The sequence below is a fragment of the Oncorhynchus mykiss genome, chromosome 11, assembly GCF_013265735.2.
Source record: "Oncorhynchus mykiss isolate Arlee chromosome 11, USDA_OmykA_1.1, whole genome shotgun sequence".
NCBI classification, from domain to species: domain Eukaryota; kingdom Metazoa; phylum Chordata; class Actinopteri; order Salmoniformes; family Salmonidae; genus Oncorhynchus; species Oncorhynchus mykiss.
Window position 1 is genome coordinate 54,097,083 of NC_048575.1, and position 6,058 is coordinate 54,103,140.

Below are 6,058 nucleotides of genomic sequence, written 5' to 3' on the forward strand. Positions count from 1 at the left end.
TCACAGTGCAGAACAGTACATTTGTCCACAAACTCACCCCTTGCTTGTTTCATGTACAGTATTTTGTTAGTGACATAGTACTGTAAGACAAAAAAATTCCATGAGAGTTAGCACATGGAAATGACATTATAAATAATATTTTGAACTTGACGGCTTGTTGATATAACAATTTCCAGCAATGACTTTCTAACTAAGTGTGCAAATCAAAGAAAAAAACAGGATGTTCATTTGGCCTTATCATTTTCACAGAAGCTCTAAACTGAATATACACAAGTTCACACACACTATCATAAATGCTGCAGGCCATACATTTTTGTAAGTGTAATATAGAACCACCAGAGGGCAGACAAGGCCCATTGTAACATTACAGATGTACTTTAGGACTGAATGCTCCTTAGATTTTATTTATCTAGGCAAGTCAGTTTAGAACAAATTCTTATTTACAATGACAGCCTACCAGGAACAGTGGGTTAACTGCCTTTTTCAGGGGCAGAACTACACATTTTTACCTTGTCAGCTCAGGGATTTGATACAGGAACCTTTCGGTTACTGGCCCAACGCTCTAACCACTAGGCTACATGGTGACCCCTGTAGATGTGATGTCTACCAGCCTGGTCTCATAGACTAGATAATACCTAACAAAGTAAATTAAAATGAGTATGATCTGTTTGGTATGGTTACATAAGACAGAAGGTTACTTAAGGCAAAATCAAAAGGAGGGTGGTGTATAACGTGAATGTCTAGCAACCCGAAGGTTGCATGTTCATATCTCGTCGCAGACAACTTTAGCTAATTAGCAGCTTTGCAACTACTTAGCATGTTAGCTAATCCTAGCCTTAACCCAACTCCTGACCTTAACCCCTAGCTAACGTTAGCCACAACATATTGGAATTTGTAACGTATCATAAGTACTGCAAATTCTTAACATATGTTACAATTTACAATTTGTACAATATCATACCAAATGGATGATGGACATCTACAAATTAATACATACCAAACGTAACATATCATACTAATTTGAGTGCATCTCTCTCTCTGCCCCCCCTCTCCACAGTGGGCATAGTTTATCACTATAAAGCTGGGATTCCAGTCCCATCTGCCATTAGTCGGCTAGATATCTGCCTGTTGTCAGTCTGAATTAACAGCTGGGTATCAGGCAGTATACCAACAGAGCTGCTATGTTGAAACCTGCTTCCCCCCTGGAATAGTTGCCACCTGCTGAGAGATTATCCCGCTGGTTTGGAAAATGGTGCTGTAGGACAGGGGTTTTCAAACCTCAACTGTTCCATGTATTTGAACTATTCCACTTTTAACTATTCCACAGCTAGCACATCTGATTCCACCTGTCAACTATTCATCAAGCCCTTGAATAGGTGAATCATGTGAGCTAGTTCAGGAAAAATCTGAACAAGTTAAACCTTTGGGTATCCCAGAAGAGAGGTTTGAAAACCACACAGGCTACCTGTGAACCAGACAATGAAAAATGATAGAAACAGGTTGAGAACTTTAAGATAACTGTGCTGAAGGAGTATCCCCCAGTATGTATGGTTTCCCTCTCAGATTGGATCTCCAACATTATGCAGAGTGGATATGTCCTGCATACAATACCACCATGAGATACTTGTTTATTGGTTGTCCTTATTCACTCACTTGAAATCTGTGGCATCCAGAAAGTGCCTACTAATGTTTCTACCTCGTAGTACATTAGCTTCATTATGTGCCCTTACTGTACACTTAACATATACACCGTGGCTCACCACTATTCTAATCTAAAACATCCTTTCCTAGTCAACTCTTTATGTATTGTCCTTTGAAATGACCAAATGTTCATGATAATTAATTAACTTTGTCCTGCTAAAGTAAATTGGCCTGGAGTCATGAATTTCAATCTAACATACACGATTGTCATTATTTTGTCTTTCTCCTGGTGTTTTTAATTTCAGTATTTGCTGGTCTTTATTGATCCGCAGGCATTGCTGTGCTGATGGAGTAAGTCTGTCACTTGTGATTAGAAAATGGTTGAGCAGCACTTAAAAACATCAGCATTAATAGCCTCAAAACATCCTTTTTGGATGTTTCCTTTAATTGTTTTTGGGGCTTAGTTTTTTGCAGGAGGGTTGCTGTCTTTTCACAGTTCTAATGTAATAAAGCATCTGTCAAATCTGGCTTCACAGAGGGATTCTGTGCACTATTTCCCTCTATTGAAGGATCTTTTATTGCATCCCCAATGCTGTGCCAGGCATGGAAATTCAAGTCAGTCAGTTACCATTAGACAGGTTTAGCCATATACTGCTTCAATAGAACATCCAACGGATTGGCTGGAATATTATTACATTATTATCGTTGGGTTAAGTTATTCACTATAATATACTATATGGACATGAAGAGTGTTGATAGCGGTGGATATGATAACAAAAATACTCTATATTAGTTGCCTTGCATAAAGTCTAGAGATTGGAGCACAGCTCGGATCTTGTGTGCTACACAACATGTCTCTCAGTATTAACATGGAATAATTATTTCAAATTGCAACGTCAGTCATTATTTCAAATTATTCATGACCATATCAGTCATAAAACAAAGATGCTGTGAGTTTCAATGAGAAAGAACCAAAAGTTGCAAATACTACAATATAATGTAAAAAATGGTACTTCTATTACTATTATCTTCAAAGTTTACCAATACATTGGCCTAAAGGTGCAGAAATGCATTAGGAAAGTGATTGCGAAAGGAGCCTCAAATGATTGGGGACGGTGATGGCTCAAGAGGATACAGGGTAGGAAGGGAGACCTTGGCAAGTGCTGAGAGACAGGCTGCACTGGCCTGGTTAAACACTCCCAACACACAGACTGGCAAAGTTATATGTTTGCCAAGTATTGGGCACAGTCAGGAACAAGACGCACACATTCGCCCATCTGTTACCAAACACCTCATAGCATACTGCCCAGTGCACAGGCAGTTTATTATACTCAATCTATTCCTCTGAGAGTATACCTGCTATTTGTGCAATGTAAGAGCAGGACTGCTCTTGTGAATACTAAAAGGCTGTCCCGAGCCCCTGTCAGATACAATGGGTTTCTCTCTGTTGTGAATATTAAGAGGATATGTACTGACTGCATCCAGCTTTCAGCCTTTAGTCAACCCAGTCCCAGTTCACTTAAACCCAAACAATTCATTTCAAATAAACATTTTGCCTGTAGCCCGCTGACAGATATGGAAATTGAAACTGATGGGGAGGTCTGCCCTGTATATGTGTTTAGGGATTTTATCTGACCAGGGGTACATTTCTGTGGCCATAGAAAAATTATTTTACATTACTTTTTCATAAAATACTGAAAACAACAACAAACCCAACTGCCAGAAAGACATCTCTCCTCTAACTGTCCTTATTTTCTTACAATTCCCAATCAGGGGCGTCATGCACCAATTATTTTAGAGGGAGCACAAAGTACACACATCTCAACCGGGGCCGAATGGGAACAGCCAATTAAGTTGCAGCAGTTTTTTCACCCGTAACCTAACGCAGCGCTCTAGCCCATTAGTGGAAACCAAGACTGTTCTCAGGGCGGGTCTGACTAGCAGAAGTTACTTTTTGTAGCAGGTTAGGAGAATTTAAACGGGCAGGTTAGGATAATTCATGTGGCAGGTTAGGAGAATTAGGTTACGGTTAGGAAAAGCTAAAATTGTCCCCAACCTGACTTGAACATATTGTAAACTGTCGTGGTCAAAACATATATATTCAATAGTTGTAAAGATGGGGAGTGGTCTGTCCATAAGAAAGAGATGCTCTGCTTTTCTGACACTCCACTCCAAAAAGCAAGTCCTGAGGCTCTAGTTTTGTCTTATCTTGATTATTGTCCAGTCATGTGGTCGAGTGCTCCAAGGAAAGACCTAGTTAAGCTGCAGCTGGCCCAGAACAGAATGGCATGTCTTGCTCTTCCTTGTAATCAGAGGGCTAATATAAATACTATGCATGGCAGTCTCTCTTGGTTAAGAGTTGAGGAAAGACTGGCTGCATCACTTCTTTTCATAAGAAACATTAATGCCTTAAAAATTACAAATTGTTTGCATAGTCAACTTACACACAGCTCTGACACACACACACTTACCCCACCAGACATGCCACGTGGGGTATTTTCACAGTCCCCCAATCCAAAACAAATTCTAGAAAGCGTGCAGTATTAAATAGAGCCATTATTGCATGGAACTCCCATCTCATATTGCTCAAATGAACAGCAAACACGGTTTAAAAAAACGAATAAAGCAACACCTCACGGCACAACGCCTCTCCCTTATTTGACCTAGATAGTTTGTGTGTATGTATTCAAATGTAGGCTACGTGTGCCTTTTTAAATTGTTATTGATGTAGTTCTGTCCTTGAACTGTTCTTGTCTAATGATATTCTGTATTATGTTTCATGTTTTGTGTGGACCCCAGGAAGAGTAGCTGCTGCTTTCGCAACAGCTAATGGGGATCCTAATAAAATACCAAAATACATATCTAGCTACAACTAGGTATGCCCTGAGAACAGTCTTGGTTTTCACAGATGTGATGTTGCTAATGCAGCAGACGTAAAACAAACTGATCCCCTGGTCTGATAGTTTCAAACTGATTGGCTGAACGAATGTATTGCCGGCTGCATCTCCCAATCTGAAATACCTCACCATCAAATGCCGACCAGATTACCTACCGAGAGAATTGTCTTCGGTCATTATCACTGCCGTGTATATTCCCCCCAAGCCGTCACCGTGACGGCTCTCAATGAACTACACTGGACTATGTGCAAACTGGAAACCGCATATCCTGAGGCCGCATTTATTGTAGCTGGGGACTTTAATAAAGGAAATCTGAGGAAAATGCTGCCAAGATTCTATCAACACATCTCCTGTGCTACACGCACATCACATACCTTGGATAATCAGATCATGCCTCCATTCTTCTCCTCCCCACCTATAGGCAGAAACTTAAACAGAAAGCATCTGTGGTAAGGACTGTTCAACATTGGTCTGACCAATCAGAATCTATGCTTAAAGATTGTTTTGATCACACGGACTGGGAAATGTACCAGGTCGCCTTTGAGAATACCATCAACGTATACACTGATGCTGTGATTGGGTTCATCAGGAAGTGCATAAAGGATGTTATTCCCGCAGTGATAATTTGAACTTATCCAAACCAAAAATGTAGGACGGATGGCAGCATTGGCACAGTACTGAAAGCGGGAACCACTGCATTTACCATGGCAAAGTGGCTGGGAACATAGACGTGTACAAACTGAACAGCTATGACCTCCGAAAAGGCAATCATAGAGGCAAATCGACAGTACGGGGACAAAGTGGATTCGCAATTCAACGGCTCAGACAATCATGGATTATAAAGAGAAATCCAGCCATTTAAAGGACACCGACACCTCACTCCAGATAAGCTAAACACCTAACTGCCGACACAGGCCTTCTTCGCTCCCTAGGACCGTGTGCTCTTGTTCTCCATGGTCAACGTGAGTAAGTCATTAAAGTGTGTTAATCCTCGCAAGGCTGGCGGCCCGGATGGCATCCTAAGCCGCATCCTCAGAGCATGTGCAGATCAGCTGGCTGGTGTGTTTCCGGACATATTCAATCTCTCCATATACCAGTCTGTTGTCCCCACTTGCTTCAAGATGTACACCATTGTTCCTGAACCCAAGAAGGCAAAGGTAACTGAACTAAATGACTATCGCCCCATAGCACTCACTTCTGTGATCATGAAGTGCTTTGAGAGGCTAGTTTAAAGACCATATCACCTCCACCTTAACCTAGACCCACTACAATTTTCATACTGCCCCAACAGATCCACCAATGACACAATCGCCATTGCACTGCACACTGCCTTATCCCACCTGGACAAGAGAAATACCTATGTAAGAATGCTGTTCATTGAATACAGCTCAACCTGAACCCCTCCCTGTATCACTGGATCCTGGACATCCTGACAGGCTAATCCCAAGGGATGTAGGTAGACAGCAACACCTCTTCCACAATGCTGGGGCCCCACAGGGGTCTGTGCTCTGCTCTGTACT